Source organism: Zingiber officinale, chromosome 9A, assembly GCF_018446385.1.
Source record: "Zingiber officinale cultivar Zhangliang chromosome 9A, Zo_v1.1, whole genome shotgun sequence".
Lineage (NCBI taxonomy): Eukaryota > Viridiplantae > Streptophyta > Magnoliopsida > Zingiberales > Zingiberaceae > Zingiber > Zingiber officinale.
Genome location: NC_056002.1, coordinates 62,220,579 through 62,239,267, shown reverse-complemented (window position 1 = coordinate 62,239,267; position 18,689 = coordinate 62,220,579). Strand labels below are relative to the sequence as shown.

Genomic DNA, 18,689 nt, shown 5'->3' with positions numbered 1-18,689 from the left:
ATTTGTGTGAGATCTCGGAAAAAAAAAATTAAATAAATAAGGTTATTTGGGAAATAGCCTTATAGGATTTTTCCGGAATTTTTAGAAATTTTCTGGGAATTTTTCGGAGCTCGTACGGAGGGTTTTGAGGGGATCAATTTCGGGCACGGATAAAGCCTGTTTGGGATACCCGATTAAATGAGGAAATGTTTCTAATTATAAATTCCTTTTTCCTTTTTCTTTTCTTATTTCCTCCCCCAACCCAACGCCGATATCCCGACCCGATCTCCTCATCCCCGACCATTCTTCCCCGATCTCTTCTCCTCACCATCGATTCTCTCTCGCGGACGACTTGGCGCCGAGACCGGAGGAGCACCTTCGACGATTGTCGGTGTTGCCTGAGGAGGAAGTCACCGGAGCTCGACGGAATCCAAGTTGTATTCGACCGAGGGGTCGCTGCTTTGGTGATTTCTGTGGCCGAGTGTCGACGATCGATGGCTAGGGCACGGTGAGAGCTAGATCTTGCATCGTCTTCCATCGGTAGGCCTTCCCTCTCCTCCCTCACGCCGACTGCCGACGCCACTGGAATCGAGTCAGATTTGATCGTCGGCGTGAAGAGATAATTAGGGCTTTGAGGGTAAGTGACGATCCTTCCTCTTGTCTGTTCTTTGATTTGTGCCCTAGATCGAGTCTTCTTTCCCAATTCTTGCTCGTTTCCTCTCTAATTGTTGGCGATCGCAGGTCAGGTCTTGGATCCCTTCCTTGTTGTTGTTGATTGAGAGTCAGGGGAATCCCTGGTATGCTGGTTCACGGAGCGGAGTAGGTGATCCATCTGGAAATGATCAGTTGAGGTAACATGGGGAATTCTGTAGATTCAAGGATTTCGATGAATTCTTCGTTTTGGTGATATCTTTCGGTTCTGAACTAGGAGGGAGAGATCGGATCCAATTACTTGCTGTAACCCACAGATCAGTTCTTGGATGTTTCCTTCTTTGCTGTGATAGAGGTGTTCTGTAGGTTGGGAGGTTCCTTGTTCTTGATTAAAGGAAGCATTGGGCTGCTGTGGATCAATGATTTAGGTCACGGGATTGATTTCCAGTGAGGTTCTTACTTGATTCCAGCATCCAGTAGCTGAGATTGAGGTAAGAAACAGATAATTGATATATGATGTGTAGGTTTTGTTCTTTGTTTTAGATGATTGATCTTAGTGTGGATGAACTAGGGTTATGATCATGTTGAATTAGGTATTTTTGGATTACTAGTTGTTGATTGTGATTAGATTTATTTACTTAGATTAAACTAATGGAATGATTAGGGTTAAGACAATTAACCCTAGTCAACTATTGGATTTAATCTAAGTTTAGATTTCTAATCTAATTGGTGATTAGAGGTTAGGTAACTAACCCTAATCGACCGTTAGATTTAACTAGGTAAGGTGTTATTGTGTTGATTAGGGTTTTGCCCTAATTTAGTATTAGGGATTTTATTTAGCTATTCATTTGGATTTAGATAAATAAAATATTTATACGTGTTTGACACAGGACGCTGATTCGAGACGGGCGTCTCGACTTTGGATTTGGATTGATACTACCTGCTATTTGAGGCGGGTACCCTTTGACTTATCTTTTGATAATGTCTTATGATATGTGTAGCTTATATATATTTACTAGTGGTAGATAGTAGATCATTTCTTCCCTGGTTTTAGCTAGTTGATACCTATCACATGCTTCATCTGCTAGTTGCTTTACTTCAGGATTGGATAGTTTATCTCTTGCCATGTGTATATATGTTCATAGAGATGCATATCTATAGTGCTCTACTCTACTGGATTTGTTGCTTTACATGAGTGATACATGCTCTTGGATTCATGATACCTACATCATTGTTATATGTGATGTCTTTGGATTTATGCTGTTTCTTATCACTGTTATATATGTGTTTGTCTGTTTGGCATCTACACATATGGAGGAGGCTTTGTTCAGGTATGTCATATTGTAGCCGCATGCACCATATCGCATGATTGCATGCTGGGCGATTGACGACTCCATTATTGTTGAGCTCGTCGGCCGGCTACATTGACCTGTGCACCACGTGACCACTGCATGGGTAGTGGCACAGCACACAGGGTGTGTAGGTTGCTCGGTGGTGCTCCGCTGGAGGCTCCACTCATGGGTAGTGTGATAGGCAGTGTGGTAGCACACCGGGGTCCCTCCCCGTCATTGTGTACCGGGAGATGAGAGCATGGCGCTCCCTCCTATAGGTGTACTCCGGTGCATCCCGTCCACTCGGTCACTCTTCAGGGGTAGTGACGGCAGAGTGCACGGTGTCACAGCCCTACCCACGCGGTCTCACCATTGTGTGTGAGATTCTGACTGGCGTCAGGGGTGACCATGTCATTTGCATCATATGCACATATTGCATTAATTATGATTGATGCATTTTGGTGATTGCATATGATTGACATGCATACAGGTTATATGCTTTTGCTCTGACTATCTTTACAGTCAGTTGCACAAGCCTCGCAGGTGAGTACAGTTTATTTCAGTTATGCATTTTCTTATTATTCTTGCTATAGACTGTACCTTATGCCTATTGCTGGTTACTACAGTTTATTTCGGCTATGCATATCTGTTATTCTGTTAGGAGACTATACCGTAGGTTGTATGGCTAGAGAACTGTACTCTTGATCCCATGGTTTAGGAGACTGTACCTTAGGCTATTACTGATGGATATATATTGTTGTACATGTCTATTGGTTTACCTGCTGAGTTCTTTGAACTCACCCCGTTGTTACTATTTTTTTCAGGTTGAGGCCGTCGGGAGATATTCCAGTCGCTAGCCCCATTAGCGCGAGGATTTTCTTTGTCGGATTTATTCTGCTTTTGCGTCTTATATACCGGTATTGTGGGTTTGTATTGTGGACTTTATGTCGAACCTTTGGGTTTGCTGCTTTTGTTTTCCGCTGCAGATTTTCACACTACTTCGTGGATTTGTTTTCTTCGTTGTAGTGGAGTATGATGTGTACGTATATCTTTGTTGGTTTTATATCGTTCTTCATTATTAAACTGCGTGGATTGAGTCTATGTTGAGCTGTGTGGAATATTGATATAAACTGCGTGGTTTGTTTCTTATTTGTACTGTATTGTTCTGGCCGAGTGTGGCCGAGGTATAGATATATGTATACTGAGATTCATATTGTCCGCCGTACAGGGGAGATGCTGCCGAAATTTCTTCGGACAGGGACTACCTGGGGCGTGACAATTTGCATCATCTTATTGTTGGTATAATTGATCTCTAGGGTTTTAATATTTGATAATGTATCTAAGTCGAGTCAGTTTGACCAAGGGTTGATCTAAATATGACTTGATGTTTGGAAGAAAGAAGTCTAGTTAGGACTAGATGACTAATAAGGATAAGTCCTAACCGAAGGATAGGTAGGTGAGAAGTCTACTGAGTGACTAGTCTTAACTGAAAGTTATTGGTGTAGGTAGCACCAAAATCAAACCTAAGTTTTGATATTACCAAAGGTTCAAGTTAAGTCTTATTGTGATCTAACAAGTTGACTAAGTGTGCAGGCTATTACTCAACCGGGAAAGTCCTAGTTGGAGGCTAGGTAGGAAAGACTTCACAGATCATGGAATCTAGGCGGAATGACCAAGTGGGTCGAGAGGAATTGACACTTTGTGAGGAAGCTCGATAGGTCTGGAGGACTGTAGTTCGAGGGAAAGTCCTGGGTAGCCGATCCAATGCTAAGCGATAAAGTCCAAACTGGTCTGGAGGGCCATGTTTGGTAGGTAGGTTGAGGTAAGCAACTTGAGGATCAACAGTGAGGTTGTATTCTAGAAGGGAACAAACCCTAGGTCACTGATCCAACTGAAGAAACTGAGAAGCTTTTCAAGTTGAGATCAAGATAATATTACTGTCAATTACTACTCATACATCTTACTATTACTGTGCTAGCTTTGTTTTGCAGGAGCTTTCATTCTAATTCTGTGTTGCAGGAACCAAAGTTTATCATTTGACCGAACACCAGGGTCAGTCGACCGAACTAAGTTGATTCAGACCATAGATCAGTCAAAGTAAAGTTGGCAAAGTAACTAATCGGTTGACCGAACCATGGATCGGTCGACCGAACCTAGCAGACGTGGCACAGATCAAATCGAGCTGAGGTGAAGAAGGAAGCCAGACTGATCGGTTGACCAAACCAGAGGATTGGTCGACCGAACTATCATCGCATTAAAGGCACATTAATGAAGAATCTTGATGAACAGGGAAAGTGCACCGTTCAGTCGACTGAACAAGATGATTAGTCAACCGAACCATTCAATGTCATTAATGCCCGAATATCGGATCTCAGGAAAGAAGGAAGGGAGCGGGTTTAATTGACTGAACCTAAGGATCGGTTGATCGAACATTGATGATTCTTATAAAAGTCGTGCTCGAGGTTCGAGGCTAGGCATCAGTTTTGAGTTCATCTCTGTGCAAAGCTGTTGTTCATACGACAAGTCTACTACTCATCTCCAAGCAAGTTGCTGCTCCATCCAAGAAGTACTGACCGAGCTTCATCTTATAGGATCGATGATGTGCTAAAGGGGGGGGGGGGTGAAATAGCACACTCATGGTTAATTCATTCGTTTATCGGAAAATACAAAGTAAGAATGTAGTGGAATAAAGAAAGACACAAAAGCAATCGCTAACATGATTTCTTTTACTTAGTTCAGAGCTTGTGACGACTCCTACTCTAAGGCCCGCAATCGTTGACCACTTTCAATGGGCAATTACTAATAGCTCGAAAATTCTTTACAAGTAAGCAATTACAAGTACAAAACTAAACAAAGTATACCGACAATATAAGGATGAGTAAAAGAGTCGTTGATTGTCGGAGCAGTAGTTGAGCGTTGTTGAAGCGTTTTGGAGCAACACACAGGAGCGCAAGTAGTTTGATTTTTGGTATTTCTGAAGTGCTGGCTGAGACCCCTTTTTATAGTCTCTTCAAACCTGATCCAGATCCTCTGATCTCAGGATCAAGTTTTGACTCGACCCGGATCAGTCGACCGAACCTGCTGAATCCTCTCAACCTTCCGTCCAGATACATCCTCTTCGGATAGCACCTTTGTTCGGTCGACTGATCCCACTGTTCGGTCGATCGATCAGCTGATGATCTTCGCCTCATCTGATCCTATCAACTCGGCTTGACTGAGTCTCTATCAATCCTCGATTCAGTCGATCAATCCCGAGGTTTGGTCAACCGAACCTCTACTCAACACTTCACCGAGAGCTGGAATTCTGATCCTTTTGTACAGAGGTTCGGTCGACCGATCAAGGCTAAGTCCAACCATGCAAAACTATTAGTTTCCTACAAAATAGAGTTAGACAAAAATAACAAATAATATATAAATCAATAACTTGACATCTTTCAGACTGTATGGTTCTGACTTCGGGTTTTCTCTGAAAATCCTAAGTCGAACCGACACCTACTGTTCCTTCATCGGAACTCATCCTCACCTACTCCTCTCAGGAGAAGTTACCTGTTGTCAGACTGGTCCTCCAGACCGACTAGACTTTTGCTTAGCACCTGAGACTTCAGGTCTTTATGCTGGACGTCCGCTCGACGACCCGTCCAGACTTCCACCTGGTCTACAACCACCGGGATTTTCACCTAGTGTCCCTAACTTTCTGCCTAGGGTTACCACCCCCTAGTACCTAGGGTTACCACCCTCTAGGATTTTTCACCTGCCTAACCATAGCTAGGACTTTCCATCACCTATGGTTACCGCCCCTAGGACCTAGGGTTACCACCCCCTAGAGTTTTCATCGACCTAAAATCCACTATGACTTTTGCCTAAGACAACTTAGGACTTTTCTACAAGTTCAATTAACATTTTTAGATCACAAGACAACTTAAATTTGGCCCCTTTGACATAATCAAAATCCAGGTTCGATCATTTGGTACTTCTTGCACTAACACATCCTACATCTAGTGTCTATATATTTTTATTTAGCTTGCTCTGTACTTTATTTTAAGTAAGATACTAGGCTGTTACTATCTTACACATTTCATTATATAAATTACTTCTTTTCGAAGGTTTTGAAAAGAAGGATTTTAGTGAATTGCCCAACAGTGTGATCAAGGATCTCATGTCATGGAGTAGGAGTCAACCTAGGCTCCAAAACAAGTAACCGAATCATGTTCTTTATTTTCCACTACACTACTTTGGTTTAAACACTTAAAAGGAAAAGAGTTTTTATAAAAGCAATATTCACCCCCTCCCCTCTATCGCACTTTCTTGATCCTTCAAAAGTTAGGTAAGTGGAAGTCCTAACGAGTGAAGCCGGGAGTGAAACTAGGTAGCGGAAGTCCTGGTGAGTGAAGTTGGGTCATAGTGAGTGAAGTTAGGTAGTGGAAGTGTTGGTGAGTAAGTCAGACCCTAGTGAGAGAAGCTAGGTAGTGGAAGTCCTGGTGAGTAAAGTTGGACCCTAGTGAGTGAAGCTAGGTGGTCGAAGTCCTAATGAGTTAAGTCGAGCCTTAGTGAGTGAAGCTAGGTGGTGAAAGTCTTGCTGAGTGAAGCTAGACAATGGAAGTCCTAGTGAGTAAAGTTGGGCAACCCTAGGTGGAGGTAATCTTGGGTAATGAGAAGTTTTGGAAGAGTAAACTTCAAGCATATATGCTCTATTGGTTTCTGATCGACCATGCGAATCTTGAAGTCTATTAACACTATTTTACTTTACTATTTTATCTATTGTGCTAACTTAGTGTTGCAAGTAAGTGTTAGTAGATCAGCTTGGTCAGATACTAAGCAAGACCAAAAAAGTCCAAATAGGTTTGGAGGACCAGATGTTTGGCAAGTAAGTGGAGGTAAGTTAATGGAGGAGAGTGACTCAGTGAGGATGCGTCCCGATTGAGAGGATAGTAGACATTGGCCCAATTTACGTTTATTTCAAAAACCTAAATTGAGACACTTACTAGATCCTAGGGTCTAAGTCATAAATTAATCATATTTTTATTGTACTAACCTTGTTTTGCAGGTTAAATATTTTTGTATTGGACTAACACTTTTTGCAGAGCAAAGGGAGCACAAAAGACCTCTGGTGAACAGTAACCAAGACGCCTTTCAGGCGATGGAAGGTGCTTTGAGTATTTTTCATGGAAGGTGCCTTCGAGTGCTTAGAAGGCACCTTCGGTCGGATAAGGCAGAGACATCATCGACGATAAAGAACCACTTTTTAAGAGATTGAACTTGGCATTGAAGGCGCCTTCAATGCTATGGAAGATGCCTTCCATCCCTTATAAAAAAGGCATTCGACCAAGGCTTCTTCATCATCAATTCTACAAGTTTCTACGTGTTCGTTTGGCATTCCGACTACTCCGGCTTCCTACTACTGCCTTGCTATGACTCTACTATGCTCGACTGTCACTGAGAAGTTGTCCAACACTGAGCGCGATCTGATCATCTTCAAAAGTGTTGGGTAACGATTTTTAGTACTGTACTTAATTTTTACAAAAGGAAAAGTGAAGTGTGTTACATTTTTTCCTATTCTTTTTGTACTTGATCCCCTCTTCTGGTGGTTCCGAAAGAGGTTATTAGTGGATTACTCGTTGATAGGTCCGCGGGGCATATGTCTTGTAGTAGGAGTCGCCGAAGGCTCTGAACCAAGTAAAACCAATCGAGTTTTTGTTTTCATATTTAATTTTTCGCTGCGTACTTAATTTTTAAAACTGAAAAGATTTTTTAAAAACCATGTGATTCACCCCCCCCCTTCATGTGCGTCTCGATCCAACAAGTGATATCACAACAAGGTTCTTCTTTGAATTGGTGCAACCGCCAATCAAGCAAGTGGAATTATTTTATTTCTGTTTGGATTTCAATTTTTCATATTTTATTTGAATTGGTAAAATTTACCTCTTCAAATAATTCTTTCTTGTTCAATTTTTACTCGAACTTGGTGCAACACCACTCGAGATATTTTTTTCTTTTTCTCTCACACTACTAATCCCAAGACAAAGTCTTGGAAATTGTTTCTTGCCTATATCTGTCTTGCAAGATCTTCTCACATCAATGGCTCAAGGCAAAGGATAAAGTGTTCTCGAACCTCCACCATATGAAACTGATTATTTCAGAATATAGAACATCAGATGGAGTGCTTTATCATGATGGGTGACTTTGACTGTGGAATAGCATTGAAAAGATACACCCAAAATTTAGAAGCAAATCAAAAGGTGTTGGTGCAATTTGCATTAATGATCTAGCTCAGGTTTTGATGAATATTAAATGGATTAAAGTTAGAATGTTTGTTATCTAATTGCTTTACCAAGTGTGTAGGAGCTGACGGATCTGGAGGACCTGACACCAGGCTGAAATTTAGCTAGGTCCATGAGAGCCGATAGCTGGTGTAAAGTCTAGATAGGTCCATAGGACCTGATATCTGGTAGAAAGTCTGGTTGGGTCTAGGGGACCTAACAACCAACTGAAATCCAATTGGGTCTATGGACCTGACAACTGATGGGAAGACCTGGTGGGTCAAAAGTAAGTCAAGCGACTACAGTTGGTAAGTAAAAGATAAACAACTAGAGGAGAGATCCAATGAGGACGCATTCCCTATTGAGGGAACTGTATGTGTCAGTCGAACTTAGGTCTATTTGGAAGACTTAAGTTGAGATCTTGACTAGATCCTGGTCTCGAGGAGACAGAATCTAATTACTATTATTATTCTACTATATTGTGCTAACATTGTTTTGTAGGATAAACATAATTTTGTTGTCTGGACTAACTCTGTTTTTAGAAAAAGAAGTTGCTTAAACAAGAGAGTCTGGGCGCCCAGACCAACCTTGCCCGGGTGGCCGCTAGACACATGGGCGGTTCAGGCGCTTGGGGTTGGTCCAAGCGCCCAGACCATAAATTTCATCCTGAAGCTGAGTTGGAGTGTGACGACTAGCCGAACCCACATCAACGGTCTAGGCAACTGGAGGGGGTCCGGGCACCCGGAAGTGGATAAACTTGACAGATTATGTTTTAATAAGAGATCGCCATGTCAGCAATGGTTCAGGAGCCCGAAGGGGTTCCAGACACTCGAAATAATCCTATATAAAGGTCTTCGACCAGCAGCTTTATAACAACATCTACTACAAGTTTTATTCTTAGTGCTACTCTGAAAAGTCTTCGATGACATTGAAAGGCTGCTTCAAAGTTTAAAGAACGAAAGATTTCAAATTTCCTTTTTGTTTGTCGGTAACAAGTAATTTTAGTTCTTGTACTCAATCTTTATAACTCATTATTCTAACTGATAGAGATTGCCTAACGAAAATACTCAACGAATGTGGGCCTTGGAGTAGGAGTCATCGAAGACTCCGAACCAAGTAAAAAATTACTTGTGTTAGCATGTGGTTTTGTTTTCTTTATTCCGCTGAGTAGCTTATTTTAAATTATGATTTTCAATGAACGCTATTCACCCCATCTCTAACGTCTTTACAATCCAACAAAAGGTAATAAACCTTCATTTTTATAATTATTGCCTAATAAAATTATATGCAAAATCGAAGAATTCAAATTTGCATATGACTTTTGTGTTGGTGCGGGAAGCATTCGACAATCGAACTCGTGTTTTGATAATGGCAAAGGATTCAAAGTTAAGATGTTTTGTGATTTAACAAGTCTGCTTGAGTATTTCAGGAAAATCCTAGCTGCGGTTAGGTAAAGGGAAAACCCTAGGGGGTGGTAACCCTAGGTCATAGGGGGTGGTAACCCTATGCGGAAAGTCTTGGCAGGTCGATGGCTTCATGCAAAAGTCCTAGGGGGTGGTAACCCTAGGTGGAAAGTCCTGGTGTCGCGAACCAGGTGAAAGACTGGACTAGCCGGGAAGCGGATGTCCAGCAGAAAGTCCAGAAGCGTCGAGTGCTGAGCAAAAGTCCAGTCGATTTGGAGGATCGCACTGGCAATAGGTAAATCTCCTTAGGGGAGTAGGTGAGGACGCGTTCCCCGTAGAGGGAACAGTAGGCGTCGGGTCGACCTAGGGTTTCCGGTCGGAAATCTGAAGTCAGACCCGGATAGTCCGGAGACTGTCATTATTATATCTATTATGTTTTATGTGCTAACTTTGTGCTGCAGGGTATATTTGGGATTAATGTATCTTGCAAGGACCAAAGTGTGAAGAATAGTATCGGATGAACAGTGTCCAATGCGCCTCCATGGAGCTTGGAGGCGCCTCGGGCACTAAGGTGACGTGGCTGCGCAGACCCGCTGGAGGCGCCTTCATGGTGCGCGAAGGCGCCTTGGATGCTCCATTGGAGGTTCCTTAAAGATGGATGAAGGCGCCTTTAAGGCGATAAGCGCAGAATGGTCAGCGCTCATCCGCACGATGGACTCGGAGCTGTGGAGGTGCCTTCGGAGGCTTTCAAGGCGCCTTGGATGACCTTTATAAGGGGTCTTCGAGCAGCAGTGAAGAACAACAACTTCCAAGCGATTCTTCTGCATTCAACGGCTAACGAACTCATTTCGAAGTGCTGCAACTCGACACTGACGACCTGGAGCTTCAATTTAGCATTTTAGTTGTCGGTATAAAAGTTTATTTACGTTCTTTATTTTGCTTCTTGTACTTAAACTTGTAAATCTATTCGAGCCTATAGTTGTTGCCCACAGTAAGCGATCAAGGATCACGGGCCTTCGAGTAGGAGTCGCTACAGGCTCCGAACGAAGTAAATTCTCCATGTCCTTCTGTGTGTGTTTGCTTTCCTTTTTATTTACTTTCCGCTGCATTATTTCTGAACGAGTTTTTACGATTCCGATAATCAAACAAGTGAAAACCATGAGCGCTATTCACCCCCCCCCTCTAGCGCGTCTCGATCCAACAATTGGTATCAGAGCGGGGTCGCGTTGATTTGGTGCAACCACCAATCACGCATTTTTTTCGTGGTTATTTTCTATTTTTTCGGAGTCAATTAGAATTAGCTAATTAGCTACATTCTAATTATTTTACGAATCGGTTTTTACTCGAAGCTGGTGCAACACCACTTGAGTTCATTATTTCTTATCTTTATCTTCCCGCTGTAGGATCGAAAAGAATTTAGATATCTCCACAATTACATGATATTGTCCACTTTGGGCCTAAGCCCCCATGGTTTTGCTCTTGGGCTATACCCAAAAGGCCTCATGTCAATGGAGATATCTTTTCTCTTATAAACCCATGATCTTTCCCATGTGTTTCCAATATGGGACTATATTTGTAACCTTGCAACCCCAACAATCTCCCCCTCAAACAAAGGACCATAGGCTTCCCACGTCTGATCCTCGACCCACCAGGTCTTCCTGCCCCTCGATCCACCCGACCTACTAGGACTTCCTTGCCTAGTCACAACTAGGACTTCTTGCCTGGTGTCTGGTCCTCTTGATCCGAACATAGGAGCCCCCACTTTCTTTGTTCAAGGTCAATATTGTACCCACATGGCTCAATCAGACTATAGCTCTTGTGCACAGTCGGCGGTTAAACCTTCTGGCAGTCTGGGCTCTGATACCAATTGTAGGATCGAAAAGAATTTAGATATCTCCACAATTGCATGATATTGTCCACTTTGGGCCTAAGCCCTCATGGTTTTGCTCTTGGGCTATACCCAAAAGGCCTCGTGCCAATGGAGATATCCTTTCTCTTATAAACCCATGATCTTTCCCATGTGTTTCCAATATGGGACTATGTTTGCAACCTTGCAACCCCAACACCCGCACTGCTAATCCAAGACCTAGTCTTGGTACATTTCTTTTGTTTTTGTTTTACATATATTGTCTATATTACAAATGGCCCAACAAGAAGGGTTCAGCACCGTTCGCCCCCCACTTTTCTCCGGAGAAGACTTCGGATATTGGAAGGGGCGAATGGAAACCTTCCTGAAGACACAATTCGATACATGGATGATAATCAAGACCGGCCTACTACTCCCATCCGACGAAGACGGCAAGGCGACACCCTGTGAAAAATGGGAATCTTCCACAATCAAGAAGATGGAAGCTGATGCCAAAGCAACCTGCATCCTCCAGTGTGGGCTGACCAAGGAGGAGCTCAACAGAGTTGGTCCATTCTCAACGGCAAAGGAGCTATGGGAGAAATTAATCGAACTCCACGAGAGCACCTCGGAAACCAAGGTAAGTAAGCGTGACTTATTATTTAATAAACTGTACAATCTAAATATGCAGGACGGAGAGTCAGCGAGTTCACTCCATGCACGGATTCAAGACATCCTCAACTCTCTTCATGCAATCGGGCAGAAAGTCAAGAATCGGGACGTCATAAGGTACGCTCTAAACTCATTTCCAAGGAGTACATTGTGGGCATCAATGGTAGATGCCTACAAAGTCTCCAAGGACTTGTCTTGTTTAAAATTAGATGAGTTATTTTCTGAGTTTGAACTTCACGAGCAGACTAATGCACAGCCAACCGAAAAGGGGGTTGCTTTGATTGCAGGTACCAGTCGAACACGGGAACCGAGATTACGGCGAAAAACTGAACCGGAATCAGAAGACAAACCCGACTCAGAAGATCAAGAAGACCAACTAACCAGCGAACTCGTGAACCTCGTGAAGAAGCTCTACAAGAAGAAGAAGAGCTTCAACAAGAAAGACCTGAAGAAGGCGGTACAATCCAAGGAGGCTCAACCGAGTTCTAAGGTAAAATTTGAAGTAATCTGCTACGTTTGCAACCAGAAGGGGCACATCAAAGCCAACTGCCCTAACCAAAAGGAAGTAAAAAAGCAAAGAAGGAAGAAGGCCCTGAAGGCGACGTGGTACGAATCTTCTTCGGAGGACGACAACGACGAACTCGATCATACGAGTTTACTCGCGTTGATGGCTCGAGACCAGATCGACGAATCCGAGAGCGAGAGCGAGTCAGAGGCCGAGTCCGAGCGAAGCCACGGATCCGCATCCATTTTCGAAGGGCCAGACTCCATTGTAAGTATTCCTAGACTTAATAATTTAGTCAATTATTTATTACGCAAGTTAGCTAAGTCAAACCTTAAGATTAAGTCACTTCTAAAGGAAGTAGCAGTCCTTAAAGAAGTGACTAACTCTAAATCCTTACCTGATCAAATTCAGACTGGAAATTCAACTCAAGTTCAAAAACTTGAGGAAGAAAATTCAAGTTTAAAAAATCAGGTCAAGGATTTAAAAAATACCTTAGAATGGTTTTCTTTAGGCTCCAAGAATCTTGACCTAATTCTTGGGACACAAAGAGTCGTCTATAATAAAACTGGGCTAGGACATAAAACCAAAAAGAAATATAAATCTTATTTATCTTTAATAAACAAACCAAATAGTAAATCAGTCCAAGCATGGGTCCCCAAGTCCAAATTGGTCAATCAAGTTGGACTTGGTCAATACTGGGTCCCGAAGGATCAAATACACTACCTGATAAGCCATATCGAGGCTATAATCCAGGGGGAGTTAACAGAAAAACCATTAAAATTAAACGAAATTAAATTCAAAATTCAAAATTCAAAATTCAAAATTCAAAATTCAAAATTAAAATTCAAAATTCAAAATTCAAAATTCAAAATTCAAAATTCAAAATTAAAATTCAAAATTCAAAATTCAAAATTCAAAATTAAAATTCAAAATTAAAATTCAAAATTCAAAATTCAAAATTCAAAAGTAAAATTCAAAATTCAAAATTCAAAATTAAATTTAAAATTTAAATTTAAAATTTAAATTAAATTCAAAATTCAAAATTAAATTAAAATTCAAAATTCAAAAGTAAAATTCAAAATTCAAAAAAAAAAAATTAAAATTCGAAATTAAATTAAAATTCAAAATTCAAAAGTAAAATTCAAAATTCAAAATTAAATTAAAAAATTAAAATTAATTAAAATTCAAAATTCAATCAAATAAAAATTTAGAAGGAGGATCCAGAATAGCTGGCACCCCTAACTAAACTACCTGACTGGGTAATCGAACTTAATCTACCCGAAATGGGTAAACAAGAGTAGACTACCCGGCGGGGTAATTAAGGTTAGAAAAAATGGGCTAGGTTTAACTTGACCCACGGTACTGGTGAAGTTTTTGGATGATAGTACGTTAGGGAAGCTTGGGCATCGCATGTCTAAGAAGATATGGCTTCGACCTGGTGTATTTGGCCAAGTGGAACTGACCGAAGATACCCTTAAATGGATCCTAACCAGTTAGACCAATGTTTAGTATTAAGTTCAATGGGTAGGACTATTTGGAAAACCTCGAAGGCATGGTTACTTTAATGAGCTCCTTGTGACTCACCATAGCCCAGAAGTTTATCCAAAGAATGCTTACTTGTTGAACCCAAAGCTAAACCTGAATCTAACACAAAGTTAAACCAGACCCTAAAAATCAACCTCAATTCATCTCACGAAAATTATAGGATTACCTGATTGAAAATTTAGATCGGGTGAGATGACTAAGTAATTAAAATCAAATTGATAATTAATTCAAATTCAAATTGATTTCAAAATCTTTTAAAAAATCTTTTAAAAATTATTATATAAATCTTTAAAACTTAATTTCAAAATTCCTTTAAAAAATATTTTAAAAATTATTTTATAAATCTTTAAAACTTAATTTCAAAATTCCTTTAAAAAAAATCTTTTAAAAATTATTTTATAAATCTTTAAAACTTAATTTCAAAATTCCTTTAAAAAATCTTTTAAAAATTATTTTAAAAACTTAATTCCAAAATCTTTTTAAAACTAAATTTCAAAATTATTTTTAAAACTTAATTTCAAAATTATTTTAAAAACTTAATTTCAAAATCTTTTTAAACTTCATTTCAAAATCTTTTTAAAACTTAATTTCAAAATTATTTTAAAAATTAATTTCAAAATCCTTTTAAAACTGAATGTAATCAGAAAAGGTAATATTGAACTTAGTTCTGACTTCATTATTCGAAATGCGTTATTGGTTGAAAATTTTAACTTTAATTTACTAAGTATAAATCAATTGTGTGATAGTGGATACTTAGTCAATTTTGACAAATCTGGGTGTTTAATTAAAAACATCAAAAACCCTGAAATCAGACTTAAGGGACTTAGAAAAAATAACATCTACACAATTGACCTATCAATATCCTCAATAAAGTGTCTCATGACACAACAAGAGGAGACCCAACTATGGCACAGAAGACTGGGTCACACTCATACTAGACTCATTTCTAAAATGAGTCAAAATGGTCTAGTTAGAGGTTTGCCAAAATTAAAATTCATTGAAAAATCAATCAGTAATGCTTGTCAACAAGGAAAACAAACCAAATCAACACACAAGTCAACAAATCTAGAAAGAACTAACTCTGTGCTTGAGCTCCTTCACCTTGATCTATTTGATTCACATGGAGCCAAGTCACTAAGCAAGAACCAATATTGCTTAGTTATAATTGATGACTACTCTAGATTCACATGGGTAAAATTTCTAAAAACAAAAGATGAAACCTTTGAAATATTTAGTAATTTCTGCAAATAACAGAAAATGAAAAAGATACTAAAATTAAAAGTATCAGGAGTGATCACGGGGGGGGGGGGGGATTTGACAATCCACCCAATTCTGTAAAATAAATGGATATCAACATGAATTTTCATGTCCTAGAACCCCCCCCCCCCCCAACAAAATGGTCTAGTAGAATGTAAAAATAGAACACTACAAGAAGCAGCTAGAACCATGCTAAATGAGTATAACTTAAATCATCAATTTTGGGTTGAAGCCATAAATACAGCAAATTATATTCAAAACAGAATTCTAATTAACAAATCTCACGATAAAACACCTTATGAACTTTATTACCATAAAATTCCCAACCTAAATTATTTAAAAGTATTTGGTTGTAAAGTTCACATTTTAAATATTAAAGATTACTCAGGAAAATTTACACTCAAATCTAACCAATGAATATTTTTAGGATACTCCTCAATCAGTAGGGCCTTTAGAGTATATAATCAAAATACCTTAAAAGTGGAAGAAACAACTAATGTAATCTTTGATGAAGAAAACAACCTACCTAATATAAATGAACATATTGACATCAATCCAAGAACTATAGAAGATGATGAAATCTAACCTAACCTTAATAAACCAGAAGAACCAGTTTCTGACCCACACATAAGACCAACTAGAGTAAGTACCTCTCACCCACCTGACCAAATTTTGGGTGACCCAAACCCAGGAGTCAGAACTAGATCCTCCTATAGAAACCTGAGTCAGATTGCCCTTATTTCTAAAATTGAACCTAAGACTATAGAAGAAGCCCTACCTGACCCAGACTGGGTTATTGCAATGCAGGAAGAATTAACACAATTTGAGAGAAACCAAGTCTGGGACCTTGTACCTAAACCCATAGATAAATCAATAATAGACACTAAATGGGTTTTTAGAAACAAGTTGGATGATTAGGGTGATATAATAAGAAACAAAGCTAGACTAGTAGCCAAAGGGTTTAGTCAAATTGAAGGCTTAGACTATGATGAAACCTATACACCAGTAGCTAGACTCGAATCAATTAGGATGTTATTAGCCTATGCAGCACATAAAGGGTTTAGGTTATACCAAATGGATGTTAAGTCAGCCTTTTTAAATGGGTTTATCAAGGAAGAAGTCTATGTAAGCCAACCCCCAGGATTTGAAGACTTAGACTACCCAAACCATGTATTTAAACTAAAAAAGGCTTTATATGGACTAAAACAAGCCCCTAGGGCATGGTATGAAAGATTATCTAATTACTTAATATCCAAAGGCTTTAACCAAGGACAAATAGATCCGACCCTATTTGTAAAAACTATAGAAAAAGACATCTTTATAGCCTAAATCTATGTTGACGATATAATTTTTGGCTCAACTAACTCTAAGTTTTTAAAAGAAATCGTTAAATTAATGGAAAATGAATTTGAAATGAGTATGGTTGGGGAACTCAACTTTTTCTTAGGCTTACAAATAAAACAAACCAAAGATGGAATCTACATTTATCAAACTAAATATGCTAAGGAGTTAATTAAAAAATTATGCATGGAAAATTCAAAAATAATAAATACTCCAATGGCAACCAACATCAACATTGACTCTGATCCAGAAGGGAAACCAGTAGATCCAAAGTACTATAGGAGTGCCATAGGTAGCTTACTTTACCTAACTGCAAGCCGACCCGATATATTGTTTGCAGTAGGTATGTGTGCAAGATACCAATCCTGTGCAAAAGAGTCACACCTAACATATGTTAAAAGAATACTCAGGTACATTAAAGGTACTCTAAATGTAGGACTTTGGTATCCTAGAACTTGCACCTTTGACCTTTTTGGCTATTCTGATTTGGACTATGTCGGGTGCAAATTAGACAGAAAAAGTACAAGTGGTAGCTATCAAATTCTAGGTCAATGCCTAGTAAGTTGGTCAAGTAGAAAGCAACACTGTGTTGCTTTATCTACTACAGAAGCTGAATACATAGCCCCAGGAGAATGTGCATCTCAACTGTTGTGGATGATGCATACATTAAAATACTATCAACTAGAATATAAAAATACAAAAATCCTTATTGATAATATCAGCTCAATTAATCTGACCAAAAATCCTATTCACCATTCTAGTACTAAACACATAGAGGTAAAACACCATTTTGTAAGGGACCACATAGCTAAGGGTGAAATTGCACTCAACCATGTTGAGTCCAAATCAAACATAGCTGACATTTTTACAAAACCCTTACCTGAACTTGAGTTCAGTGCACTTAGAAGGCAAATAGGAATGTGTTGGGTAGAATAAGTGTTTCTTTTACTTAATCATCTTACTTTTACGTGTTTTTTTTCAAAATCACTTTTCAATTGGTTTTAAAAATTCTAGGAAAAATAGTTTTCAAAATTCCAATTTCTTAGAATTTTCAAAATTCAGACTAAGCCTAGGCTTTCCCCCTAGAAATCATGTTCCCCTAGACTTAAGCCAGAGCATCTCACAAACACCTAGGTATACCTTGCTTGTGTTTGAAAGACATAGAACGGCGTGAGATGCATAGGGTATAAGCCTGGACTCAAGAATGTTTATATCTGTGGATCAATATGAGTCTGTGCGTTAAACACATAATATATGTAACGACCAAATTTTCCCTATCTCGAGTTTCAAATGTCCATAAAAATATTTGGAAATGCTTTTAAAATATTCTAGAGATTTTTAGAAATTTTTAGAGTATTTTTACGTAATTTTTGGAAGTCGTTTAGTATGTTTACAAAAAGAAAGGAATTTTGACAAAAAACTGTTGAAGACGAGGTTCGAACCCACGACCTCGGGTCGGACTGACCCAAGCAAAACTGGCCCATCCAGCTGAGCTACACGGGCTTTGTTAACTAAGTAGGGAATGAAATATATATAAGCCATAGTTGGAATCGAATTAAACCAAGGGTTATAAAGGGTTAATTTCTTTCCCCGAACCCTAATTCTCTTCTTCCTCTTCGTGCGTCGGCGTCGCTGGTCTCGGGCGGAAACGCAGCACTTTGGAGCTTCTTTTCGGCGGCCGGCGAAGGCTTCTTCAGGCGAACCTTGCGGATCCGAGTTCCTCCCGTCGAAGAGAGCCCGCGAGCACAAGAGGAGACCGAGATTTCGAGCTCCACCCGGAACCCTAGCCGCCCCTTCTTCCTTTCCGGTTGTAAGTGCAAGAACAAGGGGTAAGTACTACTCACCTGTGGAAGGAGTTGCTCCGAGCTTCGATTTAATTTCTTTGCTTCCGGTTTTCACAGT

The 18,689-nt window shown here is 39.7% G+C and overlaps 1 long non-coding RNA gene across 1 annotated transcript; it reads left to right on the top strand.

Moving 5' to 3' along the window:
• The first annotated feature begins 272 nt into the window (after positions 1-272).
• On the top strand, positions 273-2,823 carry LOC122020703. Its single transcript, XR_006122299.1, has 4 exons — positions 273-616; positions 721-830; positions 908-1,121; positions 2,786-2,823. It is a non-coding gene; the product is annotated as an uncharacterized LOC122020703 (long non-coding RNA).
• Positions 2,824-18,689: the final 15,866 nt, after the last annotated feature.